Consider the following 26,114-nt stretch of genomic DNA (forward strand, 5'->3'; position numbering starts at 1 on the left):
CACTTGAGCTCAGGAGTTCGAGACCAGCCTGGCCAACATGGTGAAACCCTGTCTCTACTACAAATACAAAAATTAGCCAGGCATGGTGGTGGGTGCCTGTAATTCCAGCTGCTTAGGAGGCTGAGGCAGGAGAATTGCTTGAACTCGGGAGGCGGAGGTTGCAGTGAGCTGAGATCGCGCCATTACACTCCAGCCTGGGTGACAGAGTGAGACTCCATCTCAAAAAATGAAATAAATAAAATAAAGCAAATAAAAAATTTGTCCATACTGGGTTAATGACAAAGTGAATTTAAAAGTTTTAAGTAAATATGGAATGTATTCTATAAGGTAGGCGTTCTTGACCAGATATAACAAATTTCCGAAAATGTTCTCTGAACTAATTATGTTGCCTTGGTCAAATCACACTACCTCTTTGAGTTTTAAATTCTCACCTGTAGAATGAGGGAAATGGGTCCATCCCAATCCTGATATCCCAATCCTGATATCCTATAAATGAAAACTGTTCTTTTTAGTATGCCAGTTTGTATAGGTGTATTTCTTTTTCTTTTTCTTTCTTTCTTTTCTTTTTTGAGATGTAGTTTTGCTCTTGTTGCCCAGTCTGGAGTGCAATGGCATGATCTCGTTCACTGCAACCTCTGCCTCCCAGGTACAAGTGATTCTTCTGCCTCAGCCTCCGGAGTAGCTGGGATTACAGGCATGCGCCACCACGCCCGGCTAATGTTTTATATTTTTAGTAGAGACGGGGTTTCTCCATGTTGGCCAGGCTGGTCTCAAACTCACGACCTCAGGTGATCCGCCCACCTCGGCCTCCCAAAGTGCTGGGATTACAGGCGTGAGCCACCGCACCCGGCCCCGGTATAGGTGTATTTCTATAGCATGAGTCATTGTGATAGTCAAACCTTTCTCAATAGTGACCATTTACAGTGAAAGTCTAGTTGTGGTTTTTTGCTACTTTGAGTATGTCACATGTTTCAAGTAATTTATTAAGTATTTTATGTGCATTATTTCATTAAACACTTAGTTAGAATAACCCTGTAGTGTAGATCATATTCCATTTTATAGTTGAAGAAACCAGAGGCTCAGACAATCTAAATAACTGGGCTGAGCTCACTGAGGTGGTCATGGAGTGGCTGGGGTTTGAACTCCAATCTCAGTCCCCTTGCTCTAAGGCAAGCTTGTCCAACCCATGGCCTGTGGGCCACCTGCGGCCCAGGATGGCTTTGAATGCAGCCCAACACAAATTCGTAAAATTTCTTTAAACATTATTAGACCTTTTTTGCGATTTTTTTTAAAAGCTCATCAGCTATCATTAGTGTTGCTGTATTTTAGATGGCACCCAGGACAGTTTCTCTTCCAGTGTGACTCAGGGAAGCCAAAAGATTGGACATCCCTGCCCTAAAGTCTGCATTCTTTATCAAGGACTGCATTCTGGGTTAAGGACACATGGTTATTGCCATAATACAGTATCTTGTGTACATCACAGAGTTAATATCATGCCTTCTAAAAAGGTAAGTCTCACTGTGAAAGCAGTCTGTTTCACATTTTAAACAATGAAAAAAAGAGGTACTTTCTGATGTGTTGACTAATGGACCATGAATTTTAATATATAACCAGGTGGTAGCATATCAAATACAGGAAGAAAGTATTATTCTCCATAATAGGAGAGGATCCAGAAACCACCTGTTTTTTTGGGGGGGGTGGGGGTGTGGGGGGATGGAGTCTCTCTGTCACCCAGGCTGAAGTGCAGTGGCGCTATCTCAGCTCATTGCAACCTCTGCCTCCAATTCTCCTGCCTCAGCCTCCCAAGTAGTGGGGACTACAGGTGTGAGCCACCACATCCAGCTAATTTTTGTGTTTTTAGTAGAGACGGGGTTTCACCGTATTGGCCAGAGTGGTCTCAAACTCCTGACCTCAAGTGATCCGCCCACCTTGGCCTCCCAAAGTGCTGGGATTATAGACATGAGCCACCGTGCCTGGCCTCATCTGTTTAATAAGTTATGAAATTCTGATCCTTTGGCACTACCCAGTTGAGTTCTGCTCCAGAATCCGTAACAATGGCTCAAGACATGGTGTTTCTTAGCTGATCCCTCTGCCTGGGGGATTATTTCCCTAAGTTCAAATACCATTCAGATTTCAGGCTAGTTGTCATTTCAGAGAGCCAATTCCTAATCTTCCAATTTAATTTAGCCACTTGTCACTCACTGTCTCATTGCCCTATTGACTCTGCATTGCCTGTATCACTCTAGGATATTTTTGTTATTTATTTATTGAACTGTGTATTTCCACTTGAATGGAGCTCAGTGAGAGCGAGATTTTCTCTCTTATTCACTGCTTCTAGCATCTGGAGTAGTGGCTTGGTCACAGTAGGCTTGCTCTGTCTGTCAATCATCCATCCATCCATCTGTCCGTCCGTCAGTCTGTCTGTCCATCCATCCATCTATCCATCTCCTGTCTAACTTATCATCTATATTTATTTCTCTCTCCCCTCCCTCCATCCATTCTATCTTCAAATGGTTCAGTCATGACATTATGAAATGAAGCAGTAAATCTACAGTAAATCTGCTTCTCCAATTAGGATGTGGGAAGACCTTTTTTCCTTTATAGTTAATCACTTAACTCTTGATTTCTCTTTCAGATTCTTCCTTCTTGTATCAAGCCCAAGATACAACAGAATGCTGAGAAACTGAGCTTCAATTATAACAATCTGAATTTGAAAAATTATTTCTCACTGCCTCTGTGTTTTTGTTTTATTTTGCCAGGGCTCTGTGTATGAATGACAAGGATACCTTCAGCCAGCTCATTCTGGATGAATGAATGATTACACTAAGTGTCCTCCACATTCCTCTGTGGGTAAGTTTGAGGCACTTGTATATCTCAAAGGCTTTAAAAGTATATGTCAGTCTGTATTTCTTTGCTTAATCACCACATTCTCACGTAGCTCTGTTAATTGCACTTTGTATGAGAAGTTGAGTGGGGAAAGCCAAAGCAGGTTTGCTGAATGCTGATAATTGAGGTTCCTGCAAGCAACAGGGCTCCAGAGCTCAGTAGATTATTACAAAAGCACTTTAATTGGATATGCTGGATGGTCCACTCAGTGTGGAAAATGGGTATGCCAGGCCTCTCTGGGACCTTAGGTGGAGAGGATGCAGCCTGGGAAGCTTTAGTTTCCGTCCTTTTATGTGCCACATACTGATAGAGCACACACTTAAACTCCAGACCGAATAGGACCTCCTGCTTGAGAACGCAGAGAGCATATAATTTCTAATTGCAGTTGTAAGATCAGGTAAGCTCAGGGGACGTGGATTTTAGGAAGCCACTGAGGAAAGGTCAGATTCCAACTGTGACCTTAAGGCTGTTTCATTCCGACTGAGGTGTTTTACTAATTGGATGTGTTGGTGTCGCAGGTTAAGTACTAAAGCAGGAAAGCTGAACAGTTCCCCAGCGGCGTTTGAAATGGTGGCAGGTAGTTCCCCGGACTGTTTGTCATGTCTGGAGTTCGTGCGTGCTTAGCTGAAGCACGCTCAAATAAACATAACCTTCCCAGGCATAACCTTCTGCTGTTTGATTTAGATTGCCCCAGCTTTTCTTGGCTGATTGCTTCATGCTTTTTGGGTTTCAGCTCAAAGTACTCCCTCTGAAGGACGCTGACCACCCAATCTGAAGGACACCCAGCCACTGCTACCACGCCACGCTCTCTTAGTTCCCTGCAAAGTCCTTGTCCCTCACTGATCGTTTTCTCCTTTGCATATTTATGTATCGGCTTGTTGTCTGTCTCTGCCTTCCTTAGAGCAGAAGCTCCACAAGGGCAGGAACCTTCTCTGCCCGGTTCCTCACCTGTCTCCAGAGCCCACAACAGGGTCTGTTGCACAGCAGATGTGTTTTGTCTGAATGTATGAGTTGAACGGTTAAATGAGGCTCATTGTGTAAATTGCTCAATGTCACATGGTGAGATACTTATTCACACTGGAGGATATTTAAAAGGTTTGTCTGTTTAAACATTTTTTTGAAATGTGCATTCCTCCCTCACATTATGATCAAATTTAACATTAGATTACATGCAAACAGGAAGTTGTCTAATATCTCTGGGTTTATTTATAAATATAATACATATTAAAGCTAGAAATTTTGATCCTAATTTTGGTAAGCTTTGTGTTGACCTTTTTCTTTTTTTTATCATCTACATTGGAATATCCAAAAGTAGTATCTAATTAGCCTTGGAGAGGTGTTTATGCTTTAACGATGTTCAAAACTACTGCTGAAATACACTATTTGGAAAGCCTAAGGTCTACAGTTATTTAGAGTCAGACTGCCTGAGTTCTTTGATTCCTGTCTCTGACATTTTCTTGCTAGTGACCTGGAGTAGGTTATTATTGCTATTTTTTTGAGACAGCGACTCGCTCTGTTGCCCAGGCTGGAATGCAGTGACGTGATCTTGGCTAACTGCAACCTCGACCACCCGGGATCAAGCAGTCCTCCCACCTCAGCCTCCTGAGTAGCTGGGACCACAGGCCCACGCCACTGGGCCCAGCTAGTTTTTTTTATAATTTGTAGAGACGAGGTCTTGCTATGTTGCTCAGGCTGGTCTCAATCTCCTGGGCTCAAGTGATCCGCCCGCCTCAGCCTCCCAAAGTGCTGGGATTACAGGCGTAATCCCACCCAGGATCAAGCAATCCTCCCACCTCAGCCTCCTGAGTAGCTGGGACCACAGGCCCACGCCACTGGGCCCGGCTAGTTTTTTTTGTAATTTGTAGAGACGAGGTCTTGCTATGTTGCTCAGGCTGGTCTCAATCTCCTGGGCTCAAGTGATCTGCCCGCCTCAGCCTCCCAAAGTGCTGGGATTACAGGCATGAGCCACCATGCAAGCTGGGTAAGTTATTTAACCTCTTGATGCTTCACTTTCTTCTTATGTAAAATGGGGGTAATAAAATTTTCCTTGAAGAATGATTATGATTAAGTATGTGAGTATAGGGGTTATATAAATTTCTGCTGTTTTATTTAGTATATACTCAGATTTTTATATATTCAATATACAAATTAGGTTTAAAAATAATATATTTGCTCATGCCTGTAATCCCAGCACTTTGGGAGGCTGAGGCAGGCGGATCACCTGAGGTCGGGAGTTCAAGACCAGTCTGATCAACATGGAGAAACCCCGTCTCTACTAAAAATACAAAATTAGCCAGGCGTGGTAGTGCATGTCTGTAATCCCAGCTACTTGGGAGGCTGAGGCAGGAGAATCACTTGAACCTGGGAGGAAGAGGTTGTGGTGAGCTGAGATCGCACCATTGCACTCCAGCCTGGGCAACAAGAATGAAACTCTGTCTCAAAAAAATAAATTATATATATATATATATATATATATATATATATATTTGGGTACTGGTCATTAAATGGTAACACAAGTTTGAAATTTGTTTTGTTTGCATGGAGAATTTGTTTTGCATTGAAAACAGCAGTCCATTCATGAGATCACCAGAAAGAATAGACTTGCTTATAATAAGTTATACTTTTAATAAGTAACACTGACAATAAAACTGTTTGCAAACATGCCATTTTCTGTGTGTATAACAATATAGTTGTCTTTTTGGTATCAGACAGACCTGGTTTGAGTTTTCCAGTTGTGCTTGTTTTGTGGCCTTCAGTAAATTGCTAAACTTTGCTTGGCCTTAGTTTCCTCATCTGTAAAATAATGATAATAATACAGTTCAAAGAGGATTGCTGTGAGAATTAAACATGAAAATGAATGTCACGCTCCTGGCATGGTGCCTACCTCACAGTGTAGGTGCTTAATAATCCTGAGTGTCCTTCTTTCCCTTTCTCCAGACCGTAGATGGAAGATGATAGCAAGAGGAAGGTGATTGCCATTGGGGAAGGTGTGGAAATGGCGTCCTGTACATAATGATGAAGGGAGTGGGCTTAGCTTAGCAAGTGGTAAGCTTAGCAGGGAACCCAATTCCGACCTTGAAGTGTCTGAGCAGATGTCATGTGTAAGGGGAAGCAGGGATGCTGTGTCTGATCTGCCTCTGCAGGAAGCACTAGGACCGGCAGGTATCAGTAGTGAAAGGCCACTTTGGGTTTCACGTGAGGAAGACTTTCCTATAGAGCTGTGGAAAGATGAGATGGTGCCTCTTTGCAATAATGAGCGTCTCAGGGCCGGATGTGGTGTCTGATGACTGGTTGGCTGCAGATCAAGAGCTCTGTAGAGAGGATTCCTCCAGGCACCAGGAAGGCAGACGACATGGCCTCTGCGGCCAAACTTTTCAATGCTTGTATGTCAGTGGCCCCCTTTCTAAATTCATGCCTGATTATCTGCTTTCCTAGGCCAAGTTTGTTGTGTGCCCCCAGAAACCTAGGATTTAGCCTTCTGAAGTCAGGGAGTTGGGACTGCTTATTGTTTTAATTTAAAATGTTTTTTAGGATTGAAAATTTTTGTGTTTGTATTTTGTCATTTGCAGCAGAGGCTGCAAACTGGTGAGTTTTGGGCTCATTCTGGGCTGTGGATAACCTTTGTTTGGCCTAGAAAATGTATCCCTGATCACTGTGTTAACTAAATTTAAATTGATTGCCTGCGTTTAAAAACTAAGAATTTTACAAAAAAGCCAAATTTTTAGTGTTTCTTCAAAATGTGGGATTATCTGGCAACATTGGGTTCTACCTTCTCGGCTGGCAGTGGATAGCTGAAGCTGTGTAGTTGGTGGCCTTTTGGTTGGGTCATGCGTCAGCTGGTGTGCCACAGTCCCCACCACTCCACACAGTCTTCCCGTCATCAAATGTCAGTTGTCATTTTTCATTTACTTAAGTTGTTTTCTTTTAGTAGAATTAGGAGAAAACTGAAACAGTTATTTTTTCAATGTCCATAGTAGTAGTGGAAAAACTAAAGATATTTTCATAGTTTCAAACTTCAAGAAAAAAAATAGAAGAGGGTATATTTTGGATGTATGCCGAAGTATACTTGTAGAAGTCTAACTTGCAAACAAGTGGTTTCTGTGTCTTTAGACTGCATGACTCAGTCAGGCCTGCTTCACTCAGACTTTTTTTTTTTTTTTTTTTGAGACAGGGTCTCACTGTTACCCAGGCTGGGATGCAGTGGCGCTATCTCAGCTCACTGCAGCTTCAAACTCCTGGACCCAAGCAATCTGCCCACCTCAGCCTCCTGAGCAGCTGGGATTATAGGCATGTCCCACCATACCTAGCTATATCTGTGGCTTTTTTTTTTTTTTTGTAGAGATGAGGTTTCACTATGTTGCCCAGGCTGGTCTTGAATTCCTGAGCTCAAGTGATCCGCCCGCGTCAGCCTCCCAAAGTGCTGGGATTACAGGCATGAGCCACCGTGCCTGGCTTCGCTCATACATTTAAATAGCTCTGAAGGTATCTGAGTGTGACCCCTAATCTGGACAGTTAAATTTTCCCTCTGTCTTCAGATGTGACTCATTTCTTCCCTCTTTTTCAGTTCTCAATGGGCATGGAGAAGGAGTTGCCTGGCAGCATATCTTTTTTGCCTTCCCTAACATCCACTGTGGCCTCCTGGCTTGGTGAAATGGGGACAATGTGTAATTTGCACATGTCTGTGATCTATGGAACTAAGTTCCATTCTGCTTTTTCCAGTGGATCCCCAGTCCTCCCTAGACTTCATGGCCCCAAACAGATGGAGCCTGTAACCTCGTTGACTCCGAGTGATATAACCGAGAGAGTGGGCTCAATGCCTATTAAGGCACAGATTGAAGTTTTAGGACTCTGTTCTTTGTGAATTTTGATGTTTAGTACGAACAGAATCTGGCTTTGTGTTGCTTTATGAGAGTGATTCTGGCTTCACTGTGAAGAACTTGGCTGGAGAGAGAGCAGGGAAGATCCATGGTAATTAACTTCAGTTTTTTGTAGGGTGGTTGGGTGGAAGAGAGTAGGATGTGTGTTGATAATGATGGAAAGACTGATTAGTGGAATTTTTAGAATGACTGATTTAAAGTTGCTGGAAGGAGTTCTCATCTATCAACTGGTTATTTACCGATGGAATGTGCCCCCTAACAGATCTGTGAACTTTCCATCACTCAATGTATTTAGGTAAATGAGAGTGGCCCCATCTGTCAGGATGCTGTAGGAGATTCCTAAATTAGAGGGAAGGTTGGGCCAGATAGATGACCTCTCTGGTCTCTTTGGAACTCAAATTCAATTATTCTCTGAATTAAACTTATTAGGAATCTTCCAGCTTGAACAATTTTACTTCAGTCCATAAAGAGAAAATATTATGAGTTGACTGAGAGGCTGAATATAACATTATAACTTTAACTACAATTAGATCTGGGCAGATTACTCGCACTTTCTTCAATGTTCCAATATAACCTTCAAAAATGTTGTAAACAGATGTACCCAGTAGCTAGTATTTATAAGCCGGGATTTTACAAGCATATTTCCTGAAGGATTTTTTTTCTACCAAAAACTTTGTTTTACCTTAGCCAAAACTCATTGTGTAGGTTTCTTTTTGGGTAGCATAATAATACAGATGTTATCATTTACATAAAAGTATTATCCGTTACTCTTTGTAAAGCATTCTATTTAATTTCAAAACTTAGGATTTTGTACATTATCATTCGTTGCTGTTTGTTAAGGTGTATTTAATTTGGATATAATGACCTACAGAAAAAGGTCACTTTAAAGAAAAACTTTTTAAAAATGATTTTGAAATGATGCATAATTGATGTACATAGTTCTGGGGTATGAATGGTAATTTAGCACGTTCATATAATTTGTAAAGATCAAATCAGTGTAATTGGGATACCCATTACCTTAAATATTTGTGTTTTCTTCATGTTAGAAACATTAGAACTATTCTTTTATAGCTTGTTTGGAACTTATAATACATTATTGTAAACTAGAGTCACTCTACTGATCTAACACTAGGTTTTATTTCTTCTATCAAACAGTATATTTGAACCCATTAATCAACCTGTCTTCATCCATTCCTTCCTACCCTTCCCAGCCTCTGGCAACCACCAATCTACTCTCTACTTTCATTAGACTTACTTTTTTTTTTTTTTTTAATCTCCCACATGTAAGTGAGAACATGTGATGTTTGCCTTTCTGTGCTTTGGCTTATTTCACTTGATGACCTCCAGTTTCACCCACATTGCTGCAAATGACAGGATTTCATTCTTTTTATGGCTGAATAATAATCCATTATGTATATATACCACATTTTCTTGACCCATTCATCTCTTGATGGGTACTTAGGTTGATATATTTTGGCTGTTGTGAATAGTGCAGTAATAAACATGGGAGTGCAACTACCTCTTTGATATATTGGTTTTCTTTCTTTTGGATCTATACCCACTAGTGGGATTGCTGGATCACATGGTAGTTCTATTTTTAGTTTTTTGAGGAAACTCCAAACTGTTCTCCATGTGATTGTACTAATTCACATTCCTTCCAAGAGTGTACAAGGGTTTCCCTTTCTCTACATCCTCTCTAGCATCTGTCATTGCCTGTCATTTTTATAAAAGCCATTTTCACTGGGGTGAGATGATATCTCATTGTAGTTTTGATTTGCATTTCTCTGATGATTAGTGATGCTGAGCATTTTTTCATGTACCTGTTGGCCATTTGTATGTCTTCCTTTGAGAAATATCAATTCAGATCTTTTGCCCATTTTTAATTGAATTATTTGTTTTTTGCTATTGAGTTGTTTGAGCTCTTTATATATCATGGTTACTAATCCCTTGTCAGACAGGTAGTTTGCAGATATTTTCTCCCATTTTGTGGGTTGTCTCTTTAGCTTGTTGATTGTTCCCTTTTGTGTGCAGAGCTTTTTATTTTTATTTTTTTGAAACAGGGTCTTCTTCTGTCACCCTGACTGGAGTGCATTGGTGCAATCACAGCTCACTGCAGCCTCAAACTCCTGGGCTCAAGCCATCCTCCCATTTCAGTCTCCTGAGTAGCTGGGAATACAGGCACTCACCATCATAGCTAGCCACTTTTTAAATTTTTTGTAGAGAGAGGTCCCGTTCTGTTGCCCAGGCTGGCCTCACACACCTGGCCTCAAGCGATCCTCCTGCCTCGGCCCCCCAAAGTGCTGGGATTACAGGTGTGAGCCACCATGCCTAGCCTGCAGGAGCTTTTTAGCTTGATGTAATTCCATGTATCGATTTCTGCTTTGATGCCTGTGCTTTTGAGGTCTTAGACAGAAAATCATCGCCCAGACCAATGTCCTGGAGCATTTCCCAAATGTTTTCTTCTGGCCGTTTCATATTTTCAGGTCTTAGATTTAAGTCTTTAATCTGTTTTGACTTGATTTATTGTGTATAGTGAGAGATGGAGTCTAATTTTATTCTTCTGCCTATAGTTAACAGTTTTCCCAGCACCATTTATTGAAGAGACTGTCCTTTCCCCATTGTATATTCTTGGTGCCTTTGTCAAAGATGAGTTGGTTATAAATGTGTGGATTTATATCTGGATTCTCTGTTCTGTTCTACTGGTGTATGTGTTTTTTGTTTTTCTTTCTTTCTTAAGCCAGTACCGTGCTCATTTGGTTGTTAGAGCTTTGCAGTCAATTTTGAAGTCAGGTATAGTTTGATGCCTCCAACTTTGTTCTTATTGATCTATACCTTTGGCTATTCAGGGTCTTTTGTGGTTTTACATAAAGTTTAGAACACTTTTTTTTCCTATTTTTGTGAGGAATGTCATTGGTATTTTGATAGGGATTGCATTGAATCTGTAAATTGCTTTGAGTAGTATTGCCATTTTAACAATATTAATTCTTCCAAGCCGTGAGCATGGAATATCTTTCCATTTTCTAATGTGTCCTCTTTGGTTTATTTTATCAGCGTGTTATAGTTTTTATTGCATGGATCTTTTACTTCTTTGGTTAAATGGCTTCCTAGATATTTTACATTCGTTGTAGCTATTGTAAATGGGATTGCCTACTTGATTTCATTTTCATATTGTTCGCTGTTGGCATATATAAATGCTACTGATTTTGTATGTTTATTTTGTATCCTGCAATTTTGCTGGATTCATTTATCAGTTCCAACAGTTTTTGGTGGAGTCTAGATTTTTCTAAATATAAAACCATGTCATGTGTGAACAAAGGCTACTTTGAACAAAAGGGTAATTTGACTTCTTCCTTTCCAATTTGGATGCTTTTTATTTCTTTCTCTTGCCTAATTGCCCTGGCCAGGATTTCCAGTACTATGTTGAATAAAAGTGGTAAAAATGGAAAAGAACAACTTTTATGAAGAATTAGTTTTAAATCCACATTTTTATGTCACTTAATATTTGCACTCTTGCGAAAGTAATTAATTGGTCATTTGGTGATATTATTGGAGCTTGCTTGTTATGGAAGTAACACTTGGAGTTTATAAATGTACCATAAGGCTGGGTGCAGTGGCTCACGCCTGTAATCCCAGCACTTTGGGAGGCCGAGGCGGGCTGATCACCTGAGGTCAGGAGTTTGAGACCAGCCTGACCAACATGGAGAAACTCCATCTCTACTAAAAATACAAAATAAGTCGGGCGTGGTGGCACATGCCTGTAATCCCAGCTACTTGGGAGGCTGAGGCAGGAGGATTGCTTGAACCCGGGAGTCGGAGGTTGTGGTGAGCCAAGATTGTGCCACTGCACTCCAGCCTGGGCAACAAGAGCAAAACTCCATGTCTCTCTCTCTCTCATCTATATGTGTATATATGTGTGTGTGTGTGTGTGTGTGTGTGTGTGTGTGTGTGTGTATAATAAAATATCTCATTTCCAAGATAATTGACTGCATTAAAATGTATTTGTGCATTTAATGCCTTTGAAACACTTAGAAAAAGTTTATATTAGGGAATTTAGATTTGCAATGGCTTTAAAGCAATACATACCATGCTAGTATTGCATTTTGAATTTTCTCAAAATTGACTATTGATTTTGAAGGCATCTTCAGTTTGCTTTTAAAAATGTTAAAAATTTATCTTGTTCTTCATTTTGTTTTCATTTAATACATAGCCATTGAGTAATTAATGATGGTGTGGTATAAGGCTCACAAACATGATGATAATAATTGTAGGAGAGGAAAATTACCAGAACTTTTAGGCCCGGTAACATTGCTTCATAACAGTGTTGTGAGGTGATAGCATTGAAGTTATTAACGCTATGTCTACCAGTGTTTTTTGTTCATTTGTTTGTTATATTTAGGATTTGTCTGGGTTTATCTGAATCAGTTAATATGCAGTATAGTCATGTATCACTTGACAATGGGGAAAGTTCTGAGAAAAGTGTAAGGTGATTTCCTCATTTTGTGAACATCATAGAGTGTACTTACATGAACCTAGATGGTACAGCCTACTACACACCCAGGCTATATGGCATAGCCTATGCTCCTAGGCTGCAAACCTGTATGGCATGTGACTGTAGTGAATACTGTAGGCAGTTGTAACACAATGGGAAGTATTTGTGTATCTAAACATATCTAAACAGAGAAAAGGTACAGTAAAAATATGGTATCATAATCACGCGGAACCACCGTATATGCAGTCTGTCGTCGGCTATTACATTGTGATGCTGCACATGACTGTATTAAGTTTTTTAACCAAGACTGGTGGGTTCTCTTCATCAGCATTTGTGAGAAATGCTGTCTTTTGACTGCGTGTGATCATTATGAGACAGGCAGAGCAGAAGTTTGGGTCGTCTGACTTTGTGGCTGTGAGACCTTGACTCACAGTAGCAGGTGCTGGCGCTTCTCCCACAGTGTGGAGCATAGAGCAGGAGGCAGGAGCAGGTGGCCAGCTGCCAGCATGGCGGCACTGCAGTGTTGCCTTGTTGAAGATGCCGGCTTGGAATATGAAATGCTAACGGAGAATGGTGGGGGATCTTTAAGCAGAAACTCTGTGAAAATTTTGCTTGATGGGCAGTGATCTGTGGAGTGGCTTATTTAAAATAAAGGGATTGCTTGGCTTCTGACAACAGAGATGTAGAGTGCAACAAACACTGTTCTCCCTTTCATTTCACATTTACCACCACTGCCACCATCACTGTCACCTCCCATTCATTAATTCGTTCATTCATGCATGCAGTTACTTAACATATATTTATTGGGTATTCATCATGTGCCAGGCGCTTCTTAAAGTCCTGGACTTTCAACAGTAAACAATTTAAACAAAATCCCTGCCTTCCTGCCTTGTGGAATTAACATTCTAAGAGGCAGACCTTATGTTAAACAATTTACATCTATTGTTTTACATGATCCTTACAATAAGCTTGGGAGGCAGACAAAATTATCCCCATTTTACAGGTTAAGAAACTGAGGGTTAGAGAAATTAAATGATGTGTCCAGTGTCACATATGAAACTGAGGCTCAGAGAAATTAAATGATGTGTCCAGTGTCATACAGTGGGATCTGATGTCACGCCAGAGGGACTCTAAATTGTGGGCCCTGAGTTGTTTTGCTAGCCTCTTAGGAGCAATGTCTGAGCGGCCAATGAATTGCACGTCAGTTGTACATTTGCGTGGGTTTTCAGCATCACACGTGGGAGGCAAACCTTCACACCACCCGTTTTAGATATGAAGGCCAGTCATACCCACCCTCACTGTATTCTCTGGGCAAATTTGGAAACCTTTGGTTTTAGAAACAGACTTCCTAAATTTGGGCCTTTTGATCAAATGGGGAGAAAAATCAGCTCCCCCGGTAATGTTTCTGAGGATCTCAGGATTCTCAGGCAGATACTTGGTATGCCTCATTTTCTTCTACTATTGCCTTCATTTGGGACATTTTTTGCTACCACATTTCTCAAGGTCTGTGTTCCTTCAGCCTACATTATTCAAAGTATTCCTTTTTCATCAGAAACAGTGTGGGGAAGCCCTCTTCAGCACATGAATATTGCCGAGGTTTCTTGCCCATTAATGTAATTACGTCCAAGGTGCACATTTACGTTTGTGAGGGATTCTTTAATCTTTTGTAATCCTGGTTGGGTAAAAGTAATTTATATTTTTAATCTCTACTTATGATTGTTATTCTTTTATTTTTACTTTTCTTCCTTGACTATAGCTAAGCAGGAAGGAGTGGTGCTTGGTTGGATGTTCTGTCAGAAGCATTCTGTGTTTGACCTGAAAAGTAAAGAATATGGAAGGAGTTTTTATTGTTTTCTTCTTTGAATTCTAAGCAGAGAGGTTATTTCTGATAGTTCACATTACTTTAGAACATTTATTTATTTATTTATTTAGAGACAGAGTCTTGCTCTGTTGCCCAGGCTGGAGTACAGTGGTGCAATCTCGGCTCACTGCAGCCTCTGCCTCTCGGGTTCTCCTGCCTCAGCCTCCCGAGTAGCTGAGACTACAGGTGGACACTGCCACGCCTGGCTATTTTTTGTATTTTTTTAGTAGAGATGGGGTTTCACCATGTTGGCTAGGATGGTCTTGATCTCCTGACCTCATGATCTGCCTGCCTTGGCCTCCCAAAGTGCTGGGATTACAGGCATGAGCAACTGTGCCAGCCTTTTTTTTTTTTTTTTTGAGACACAGTCTCACTTTGTCGCCCAGGCTGGAGTAAGTGCAGTGGCACTATCTCAGCTCATTGCAACCTCTGCCATCTGGGTTCAAGTGATTCTCCCACCTCAGCCTCCCAAATAGCTAGGGCTACAGGTGCGTGCCACCATGCCTGGCCAATTTTGGGGCAGAAATGGGGTATCACTGTGTTGTCCAGGCTGGTCTTGGACTCCTGACCTCAAGTGGTCTGCCCGTCTTGGCCTCCCAAAGTGCTGGGATTACAGGTGTGAATCACTGCATCTGGCCTAGAACTTATATTTTTAATGTCAGTTTTTCTTATAACTATTTATAGATTAGAACATGTTATTTACATTTCTTATTTGTGATAGGCATTATGATTGTCAACCCCACTTTATGATGAAGGATATGGAATTCAGGAAGCCTCTAAGTTTTGAAGAGATGAATTGCTAGCCCAGATCTACTGGTTTTGAAGCCTGAGATGTTTCCACTATTCCCTTATTTTTATTAATAATAATTTGTCATGTGATAGTGGCTCTCAAACTTTTCATTCTGGGGGTGTTCCTATGCCCCATCTTATCATTTTATATTCTCCAGCTCTTCTCTGGATAGGAACAGAAACCCTCAAGAACATATCTTTGCATGCATGTGTGCACATGCAGTCTAGGATATTCAGGTTTTTTATTACAGTCAGGTTTTCAACAATTTTTGCATAGTTTTTGACTAGGCATTCGTAAAACATGGTGTTTTTTATGGATTAATTTATTGTGTGTGTGTGTGTGTGTGTGTATACATATATTTTCCTCCCAACATTTTATTAAGAAAATTTGCAAGAATATAGAAAAATCAAAAGAATTGTACAGTGAACACCCATAAACCCACCACTTGATTCTATAATTGTTAATAGCTTGCCATTTTTGCTTTTACATGGGTCATTTTACATTGTATCCTTCAGAATAGAGTACTTCGTAAGTGGTAATTTACATTTTTCTCAGAGATCTTTGCCAAGGAATTTAATTTTAGATGCCTGTTAACACATATGTCCTGTTATATTATTATCTCAGAATAAAGCATTAGAAAGATCAAGTCTAGTTTTATGATTTGGAACTCTCTGGTTTTTGTAATTTTAGGACGGAGAACTAAATTGACAGTATTCGACTGTAGTTGGGCAGTCTAAAGAACTTGAGAAACCTTACATAGTTTGAAACCCCAAGTGACTTTATAAATTCATAGAACTAAAGTCATTTGGGTGACCTCAGTAATAAAAAATGAAATCAGACAATGCAAACCCATCAGAAATATCTGAGGAATGTTGGAGATAATTCATGTGTAGAGGAGGTTCTGGCAGAGAAGGGATCTACATATAAAATGTATCAAAAGGTCAGAATTGTTTTAAGAAAACCTAGAAGCAGGAATTAGTGGCCGGGCGCAGTAGCTCACGCCTGTAATCCTAGCACTTTGGGAGGCCGAGGCGGGTGGATCACCTGAGATCAGGAGTTCAAGACCAGCCTGGCCAACATGGTGAAACCCTGTCTCTTCTAAAAATACAAAAATTAGCTGGGTGTGGTGGTGCATGCCTGTGATCCCAGCTACTCGGGAGGCTGAGGCAGGAGAATCACTTGAACCCAGGAGGCGGAGGTTGCGGTGAGCCGAGATAGCGCTATTGCACTCCAGCCTGGGCAACAGAGTGAGACTCTGTCTCAAAAAAAAAAAAAAAAAAAAAAGGGAATTAGAGTAGGGGCATGCAAGTATTTCCATGCAATTAATTGTTCTTCTGATCTTTTTTTTGCTCTTTGATAGGTATCTCTTTAAATTTCCTTCTGCATAATTTTTCTTCCCTTTGTATCACAGAGTCCCTTTTCTGTCTTAATGTGGAAGGCTTTCTTTTACACTGGCTGTTATTTTATTTTATTTTACCTATTTTAGTAACAGAAATGAGGCTGCTGGGTCTGAAGGAAGCAGAGCTCATGATTTAATAGCATTCATTCTTCTTCTGTATTTACCTCACACACACACACCCACCCCCTCCCCCCCCACACACACCCCCACACACCAAATCAACATTTGGGGAATTCCCATGTTTTGTGTTATGTGACTTGGCCTCCGTGGCAACCTCTGACTTCAGTCCCGGGGCTTGTGGTTACTTGGGTGGTACCTCCTTGTGCTGCCGCCTGTTGCTGGCCAGCTCTGTGACCTTTTGCAAGTCACTTAAGGTCTCTGTTTCTTTATCTGTAATTCCAGAGGGTTGGACTAGGGAATTTTGCAGGTTTATCCCACCAGCACTAAAAATTCCCTGTTCTGTGTTCACATTAACATTTTTTTCCTCCTCCCTGCGCTTCTCCCCTGACCCCGCCCTGACTTAAATGTTTTGTGGTCAGGCTAATTTTTATAACTATTACACTGATGGTCTTCAATAATGGCTCTTATTATTGGCCAATTAAGATTAGAAAGCATGGCCGGCACGGTAGGTCACACCTGCCATCCCAGCACTTTGGGAGGCCAAGGTGGGCAGATCATGAGGTCAGGAGATCGAGACCATCCTGGCTAACACAGTGAAACCCCATCTCTCCTAAAAATACAAAAAATTAGCCGGGTGTGGTGGCGGGCTCTTGTAGTCCCAGCTACTAGGGAGGCTGAGGCAGGGGAATCGCTTGAACCCGGGAGGCGGAGGTTGCCGTGAGCCGAGATCGTGCCTCTGCACTCCAGCCTGGGCAACAGAGAGAGACTCTGTCTCAAAAAGAAAAAAAATTATAAAGCATAACTTCAAGTGTATAATAACTTCATGTGGAAAAAGATTGTGTGTGTGCCTATATGGGTAGATGGATATACGTGTATGTAAAGATACAGTTTTCATCCAGATAAGGAATTAAAGGCTTATCTGTCTATGGTAGAGGCTGGTCTATAATATTAGGTAAAAATCTTTCTGTTGGATATGTAGATCCTTTTTCTTTTGAGATAGGGTCTCAGTCTGTCGCCCAGGCTGGAGTGCAGTGGTGCACTCATGGCTCACTGCAGCCTTGACCTCCCCAGGCTCAATAGATCCTCCCACCTCAGCTCCCAAGTAACTGGGACTACTGGCATGCACTACTACACCTGGCTAATTTTTTGTATTTTTAGTAGAGACGGGGTTTCACTGTGTTAGCCAGGATGGTCTCGATCTCCTGTCTTGCTCTGTCTCCCAGGCTGTAGTGCAGTGGCACAGTCTCGGCTCACTGCAGCCTCTGCCTCCCGAGTTCTCCCACTTCAGCCTCATGAGTAGGTGAGACTATAGGCGCATGCCACCATGCCCAGCTAATTTTTGTATTTTTAGTAGAGACTAGGTTTCACTGTGTTGGCCAGGCTGATCTCAAACTCCTGGCTTCAAGTGATCTGCCCGCCTTGGCCTCCCAGAGGCTGGAATTATGGCATGAGCCATCGCCCCTGGCCCTGGCTAATTTTTTTATTTTTATTTTTTGTAGAGATAGGGTCTCCCTATGTTGTCCAGGGTGGTCTTGAACTCCTGGGCTCAAGTGATCTGCCCACATCAGCCTCCCTTGTAGCTTGGACCACAGGTGTGCACTCCCAGGCTTGGCTAATTTTTTTTTTTTTTTTTTCTGTTAGCTAATTGTTTAATTTTTTTCTGGTAGAGACAGTCTCCCTATGTTGCCCAGGCTGGTCTCCTGGGCTCAAGTGATCCTCCCACCTCAGCCTCCCAAAGTGTTGGAATCACAGGCATGAGCCACTGTGCCCAGCCTCTGTTATTTTTAAAATGATGAAGGTATTACCTTAAAAATCTCTTGCCACATTTTGTCCCGGATAATTTGTGTATTCATATACTTAGAATATGTACATTTTGAAAACCTTTGATTAAGTGGTTTTCTTCTATAAAATATGAAGGTTTGTGATCCTGTTCTCCTATTCATCATCCCACCTCCACAATAACATAAAAGATCTGAAAATGCTGCTTTATCTTTTGGGTATTTTTATTTTATTTTATTTTATTTTTTTGAGAGAGAGTCTCTCTGTATCCCAGGCTGGAGTGCAGTGGCGTGATCTCGGCTCAGTGCAACCTCTGCCCCCTGGGTTCAGGCAATTCTCCTGTCTCAGCCTCCTGAGTAGCTGGGATTACAGGCGTGTGTCACCACACCTGGCTAATTTTTGTAGTTTTAGTAGAGACAGGGTTTCACCATATTGGTCAGGCTGGTTCCGAACTCCTGACCTCAGGTGATCTACCCTCCTCGGCCTCCCAAAGTGCTGGGATTATAGGCGTAAGTCACCATGCCCAGCCTTTTTGGGGTATTTTTAAAATGTAAGGTCTTTCATCAAAGGATATAGCAAGACCCCAAAACACTCTGAACCTCTGCTGTATATAACTTTTATTTAAGATAATTTAATGGTTCATTTTTAATAAAAAAGCACCACGTTGGGGTAACAAGGACTTCCAATGTACAAGACTGTAGTTCAGCTAACTTAAAAATGAAAGAACTCTAGCAAGGAACACAAGTAAGTTTATACCCGATATTTTGCAAATCATGATATTATTTTTAAGGGCCTCTCTTGAGGCAGGGTTTTTATGATCATAACATTCCAGCTGTGGTTTTGGAGGCAGAATGTTTACTACTGCTCTAAATGCAAGGATGGTAGGTGTGTATTCTTACTGCTAAAGGGCTTAAAAAAGAAGCTGAGGCTCCCTTCAAGTGAGTAAACCTTTATTCGGCTGACTTGGGAGCCGTGTTCCTATGGAACTTCGGTGGTAATTATGGAATGCAGGCCCAACAACAGCCCAGTCATGGGCGAGCCTGGCCTCTCCGAGGCATGATGGCAGGCTGTCCCGGCTAATGGCTTCAGGCAGCCCATGGAAAACCACTTTCTGGTTAAGTCTGCATCATACTGTTCCACCAATGGAAAAAATTGAACATGATGAGGGTGTGTAGCTAGCAGACAAAAATATATCCAGCATTGCACAGGATCTGTTTTTAGCTCTCAACGGCTGAGCATTTGAAGTGTTAGACACTGTTTCCTGGCTTACCATGAGCAGAAGGAAGAGTGAGTTTGTGGATGTGTATATAGACTCTAGCTTTGTGAAACTTTTCTTATTAACGAACAGACCCTGAGAAATACTGGCTACATCCAAAGTTCTGGCAAAGGTAAGGTTATAAATGTTTACTTCCCCTCTTCTGGAGTTGAGACGTAATTTTATATGTGAGATAAAAATGTTTCTCAAAATGCTCCCACCGGCAGTATATAAGTGCTGACTTATTTTTGTCTGACATTATTTTGTACTTAGGCAGCACACGTTGCTGTGCATAAGGGAATTGTTACCTTTAAACTGGAGTGTCTATGTGCTTTCAAACACCTATTGGTGATTTATTGCAGTTGTCTGCCCCGTTTTACTAATTAACTCTCCAAAATTTGTACGTATTGTATGGATTTATTTTTCCTGATGGTCTCAAGAAAGTACCACTTCTCAGTGTGATCATGTTAAAGCATTGATGACTATTACTTTACCAGTTAATTTTTTCAGAGTAGAAAGGGAAATTAAGATGTGGCAAAGATTGTATTTTGCAGTTTTTGGGTTATTATATAATCTCATCAGGGCTTAATTTTTAGCTGAGTGGGCTATTTGGCTTAAGAGTTTCTTTTCAAACTTGTAATTTGACTTTCGCTGTTTAGTATCGTTTGTCTTTTTGTCTTAAACTTTATGAAAAAGAAATGGAATCCCTTGTAATCTTGGGAGGGGGGTACTTGTTTAAGAGGAGTGATTGATTCATATTCTAGTCCATTAGAGGCTGCTCATTCATTAGGGTATTTGAAACACCAGAAGCACAAGTACTGCTGAACGTCTGGTGTGTGCTCATCAGCAGGGGCCGAGGAGCCCTGGCTTTGGTGTAGTTCTTCCTTGGCTTTACATTAATTTGGCCAAGCATGTAATTCGCAGAAAATTGGTAGGTGGAGAGACAGAAATAGGAAGCTTTATTGAAGTCATTGTAACTTACAGGATTATTTATAGAATTTCTGGAAAGTAAGGGTACGGGTGAACAGCTGCTGGAGTTTTTCCTAACAGGTTTAAACATTTTGTTGTGGCCTTTTGTCACACTTAGGGATTCTAAAATTTTATACTTTCAGCATTATGAGGTTATGAATTATTTTCAGGCAGGCTACGTGGGTTCGTTTTCAGCTGTGCTGGGTCAGGGCTGTCATCTCCATCGGTGTATTGGGCATCCCCCATGTGTTCACTTCCTTTACAGACACGTCTTTAGGGATGGAGGAATGTGAGTGTGGTTCAGGCAGGTTACAGTTCATAGAAAGATTGGTCATATTTTATTGATGACTTTTCCTTTTCATCTAAAAAATGCGGCTCTGACAGAGCCAGCAAGCACTGAGAGCAGGAACAGTGCACTGACCGCCGCCTTCTCCGGTCACATTAACACTTGTCACCTACTTTGATTTTTGCCAGAGCTTGTGGACAGAAAGTGAAGTCCATTGAAGAACTTAATGACTGAAATTCATACTGACCAGACCGTAAATAGTGTTTTGAATGCAAATAGATAACACCTTTTTTCAATAGTTTAGTGCAGAGGGAGTGACTTTGCAAAGCCCTCTCATTAGATCAGGCCTGCAGGAAGGATGCCTGGAAGTGCGAGATAAGCGTTAGGCTCCTTGTGAAGAGATTAGTTTTCCAGTGGGTAAGTGACCCACTTACCCATTAAGTAAAACAGATGATTCTGTCTTGGTGGTCTGAGATTGTGTTTGAGCAGAGCCATGCTTTCTTTCGCAAAATTAGTTAAGGGTCTTTGCAGCTTCTTCCCACCGGAAGTATTGAATAAAAAACCACAAAGCGTAAATACCTGATGGGGCACTTTACTATATGTGTATGTGCCTCTAGGTTTGACTCACTTTGTAAGATTCACTTATGTGATTATAATAAATCAGGTTAGTGAGATCCCTTAGTTCAACTTTTTCTTTTTTTGTTTTTTTTTCGAAACAGAGTCTCACTCTGTCGCCCAGGCTGGAGTGCAGTGGCGCGACCTCAGCTCACTGCAAGCTCCGCCTCCTGGGTTCACACCATTCTCCTGCCTCAGCCTCCCGAGTAGCTGGGACTCCAGGCGCCCACCACCACACCCGGCTAATTTTTTTGTATTTTTGGTAGAGATGGGGTTTCACTGTGTTAGCCAGGAGGGTCTCAATCTCCTGACGTCATGATCTGCCCGCCTCGGCCTCCCAAAGTGCTGGGATTACAGGTGTGAGCCACTGTACCCGGCCTTCAGCTTTTAGATTTAAAAAAATATGGGCTGTGAAGAACAAGGTCTATTTGGACATTTTTTAAAGGAATAATTTGCATCTTTTTTTTTGAAATTAAGTGTGCCTTCTACATGAAGGTAATAACAGTTTTACTAGAAGGGCTAGAAAAAAGATAAAGGTATGGAATAGAAAGAAATAGCAGCAGTATTAAAGACAGTAAAAAGTAATAATAATGGTAGTAGATAAACCTGAATGTCTGACTGTTGAATTCTATTAACAGGGTGGAATGTCTTTTTATTACTCAGTTCTACTTAAAACAGGCTTACAAATATCAGGAGGCTTCAACATCAGTATCTCAGGAAACATATTGAACACTCATTTTTCAGGTCTTTATAGTCCATAGTATTGTAGAGATAGAACATTAGAGCTGAAAATGGACCTTAGGCAGTTTTTCAAAGGAGACAATTGAAGAACCACAGAACTGAAGCGACTTGTCCGAAGCCACAGAGATGGTTAGTTACCCAGCTGGAAGGAAATTCCAGGTATCCTGTTAGTTTTTTTCTTACTCTACCTGTTCCTTAATTGAGGAAACTTTGGCACATCCTGATGTATCTTAGATAATTGATAGAGACTTATGTATGCATACACATGTGTGCAAATATATACAGACAAATGCACAGACTTTTTTTTTTTTTTTTTTTTTTAAGACAGAGTCTCACTCTGTTACCCAGGCTGGAGTGCAGTGGTGTAATCTCGGCTCACTGCAACCTCCACCTCTGGGTTCAAGGGACTCTCCTGCCTCAGCCTCCCTAGTAGCTGGGATTACAGGCACCTGCCACTACGCCCGGCTATTTTTTTTTTGTATTTTTAGTAGAGATGGGGTTTCACCATGTTGGCCAGGCTGGTCTTGAACTCCTGATCTCAAGTGATCCACCCGCCTTGAACTCCCAAAGTGTTAGGGTTACAGGCATGAGCCAACACGTCCAGCCGACATGCACATACATTTCCTTTCCTCCCTTTGTCCATCCTTCCTTCTTCCTTTCCTCTTTCTTTTCTCTTTTTTTGTGGTTCTTTCTTTCATCTATTTACTTACCTGTTTACCAAACGTGTTTGGTAACCTGTATGTTGGTTTGGTTTACCTGTCTGTTTAAAGCTCTAGTAGAGAAAAGGGCTTTTGCTTTTCCCATAGCCTAGTCAAATTCAAAGCTGTACATTCAATCTGTGACCATCAGCTCTCTGACTGTTGCCAGAGAGAATTTTAGGTGCACACATGTTACCCTAACCTATGTGATAAGACAGGTTTGATTAGACTTCATCTGTCAGTCTCTTCCTGGTTCAGTCTTAGACTGGTTTTCTTTGGTTTACAGTCACATTCCAATAGAAGACTGTTTAGGTTTTGTTACTTCTGTGCCTTACAAAAAAGAAGCCCTGGAAGGGAACAGAAACACAGCAGATGAGGCCTGGCTTTAGTGCCAAGGTGATGTAAGGCACTTTTGGAAAAGTAAAGTTTACACAAAAAGTGATAGGCCAAGTTATCATTTACACTTAAGGAAAGGGATGCAGTGGGCTCCACAGATAATGTCAGGATGAAGTTGATTCAGGGTGTTCCTAGGACTTGAATAAAGGTTAAAAAATCCTGGGTATTGTTCAAGCACTGGAAAGTGGGAATAATCCTTATCCTGCCTTTGTACTTGACCCCGACCCATCTCTATAGTCGCAGAATTGCTAGAGTCGGATTTCTAAAATGGAGATGTGGGGAAGGGCTAAGGAGAGACAGAGTTTGCAAGCTTTTAAAGACAAAAGCTAGAATCCATATGATTAAAGGCAATGAGAAGAAACCAGGTGGAGAGAATAAAGACAGGCTTGTTTTCAAGTTGCCCTTGGCCACCCCTGGAAGGTGGAAAAAGGCATCTTAAAGACAAATGAAGGGAAACTTTATACACAGACACAGTAGTGAACCGAGGAAACTCATGACATTAGGAGGCACTGGAGAGTAAAGCGCTTCATGGAAAGTGTCCATATATTCTTGGAATACACACACACACACACACACACACACACACTCCGTTGAAAATTGATAGGATTATCACAAATGTATCCAAACAGCCAGACAAGTTAACTATAAAACAACAACAATAACAAGACCCCTGAAATAACAGGAAACTAACAATAGCCATCACTTACCTTTTTAAGAAATGTCACAGTGGGAAAAAAATAGAAATTACAAGACAACACAGTGACATGCAGGTAATGAAGGAGTTTCTCACTGGAGCTCTTGTATCCTGACACCCTACTGCATGTATGTGATGTTGGTGCCTCTCAAACGTTTCTGAAGTTTCTGTGATAGGAGGGGCAGTTGCTCTAGAGCCACCTCCTCTTGTGCATGCAATTCCTCTCCCTTTGACCCATTCTAGGACATTTTAGGAATGGCCCCTCTCTCTGCACCACATCACATTTTCCCTTTAATTCTCATTGCGTGCTGGAATTTTTCCTGAAGATACACACATAGACAATAAATGAAGCTCTTTTTGATCCCTCTGTCCTTCCCGCTAGCAACTGATTCCTCTCTGCTCCCCTTTATAGTAAAACTCTTTGAATGAGCTGTCCCTATTCACTCCCTTCAGTTTCATTGACCTCATCCTCAAACTCAATCCAGTCGGTCTTTCTCCACCCCATTCTGCCCTTGTCCTGTTCACAGGGACCTGCATAATGCCAGATCTACTAAATGCACTGCTTGTTCTGGGTTTTTGTTATTTGAATCAGAAACATTTGACATGGTTGCTCAGTCTTCTCCCTGAAATGCTTTTCCCAATTGGCTTTAGGTGCCACATACTCTCTTGGTTTCCTCTTTTTTTTTTTTTTGAGATGGAGTCTTGCTCTGTTGCCCAGGCTGGACTGCAGTGATGCGATCTCGGCTCACTGCAACCTCCGCCTCCCAGGTTCAAGTGATTCTCCTGCCTCAGCCTCCCAAGCAGCTGGGATTACAGGCATGTGCCACCAAGCCCGGCTAATTTTTGTAATTTTTTTTAGTAGAGATGGGGTTTCGTTGGCCAGGCTGGTCTCGAACTCCTGACCTCAGGTGATCTGCCTGCCTCGGCCTCCCAAAGTGCTGGGATTACAGGTGTGAGCCACCGTGCCAGGTCTCTTGGTTCCTCTTAATTCAGTTCACCGACTGCCCCTTCTGTCTCCTTTATGGGCTTCTCCTCATTTCCTTGACCCCTTAACGTCAAGGTGCCCCAGGGCCTCCTTGGACCCCATGTCTTTCCTTTGTTTACTTATGGAGAACCCATCTAGTTTGTGTTTTAAATACCATCTTTGTGTGGGTGAGCAGCCCACTTCTCTCCTGAACTCCAGACTGGTATTACCACTTAAGTATCCAGTGGACACCTCAAACCCAGCTTGTCCAAAACTGAACTCCTCATCTTGCCCGCGGAAGCCTGCTCTGCTCTGCCATCTGCATTCTCCCATGGCTTTAATGGAACAGTGTGGAATCATCCTTGGTGTCACTCACACTTACTTCCACCTGCCCTCGAGTCCTGCTGGCTCTCCCTTCAGCCCTCCAGAGCTTCAGCTGTGTCCGGAGGCAGCCTCCTCCCCTACCACCCCGCTCCCTTACCACCCCCACCCAAGCTGAGGCACATTGCCTCTCCCCTGCATCATTCCGGTAGCCTAGCAGGTCCCCCTGCTGCTTCCACTGCGTCGCTGACAATCCATATCCACTCAGCAGCTACACAGATCCTTTTAAAATGTCCCATGATGAGCCTTCTCTATCACACCCTCTAATTATGACTTTTTCTCTCAATGTGAAAGCCAAAGTCCTTAAACTGTCCCTCAAGGCTGCCTTCACTGGTTCTGTGGCCCCTCTCTGACCTCTCTTGCCCTTCTTCCCCTCGCTTGCTCTGCTGCGGCCATGCTGGTCCCTGCCTCTCCGGCACTTGCACTTTCTGTTGCCCCTGCCCACGGTGCCCTTTCCCTGGAACACACTTGGTGTCTCCTCCTTGCAAGTCTCTGCTGAAGTGTCACCATTCAGAGAGGCTTCCTCGCCTTTTAAAAATTGCAGCATCCTTCCCCTCTCCATGTTGCCTCCTCCCCCATTTCCTTCTTTACTATTTTGTCAAAGTGCTTATCACCTCCTAAAAGAAAATTTATTTTCTGGCTGGGCGTGGTGGCTCATGCCTATAATCTTAGCACTTTGGGAGGCCGAGGCCAGCGGATCACTTGAGGTCAGGAGTTCGAGACCAGCCTGGCCAACACTGTGAAACCCCATCTCTACTTAAAAAAATACAAAAATTAGCTGGGCGTTATGGTGGGCTTCTGTAGTGCCAGCTACTTGGGAGGCTGCGGCAGGAGAATCGCGTGAACCCAGGAGGTGGAGGTTGTAGTGAGCCGAGATCATGCCACTGCACTCCAGCCTGGGCAACAAAGCAAGA

The 26,114-nt window shown here is 42.0% G+C and overlaps 1 protein-coding gene across 4 annotated transcripts in view; it reads left to right on the plus strand.

The window, feature by feature from the left end:
- Positions 1-26,114, plus strand: part of TIAM2 (TIAM Rac1 associated GEF 2) — a 268,214-nt gene that overhangs the window by 95,562 nt on the left and 146,538 nt on the right. For 2 of the 4 annotated variants that reach the window (XM_055391088.2, XM_055391086.2), the window contains exon 2: positions 2,760-2,850. The gene's annotated coding sequence lies outside the window, so the exon portion shown is untranslated. Of the gene's footprint in view, positions 1-2,759; positions 2,851-19,058; positions 19,590-26,114 lie in introns of those variants that run through there. The other 2 variants (XM_063707972.1, XM_055391090.2) reach the window with 1 other exon arrangement.

This window comes from Gorilla gorilla, chromosome 5 (assembly GCF_029281585.2).
Source record: "Gorilla gorilla gorilla isolate KB3781 chromosome 5, NHGRI_mGorGor1-v2.1_pri, whole genome shotgun sequence".
NCBI lineage: Eukaryota > Metazoa > Chordata > Mammalia > Primates > Hominidae > Gorilla > Gorilla gorilla.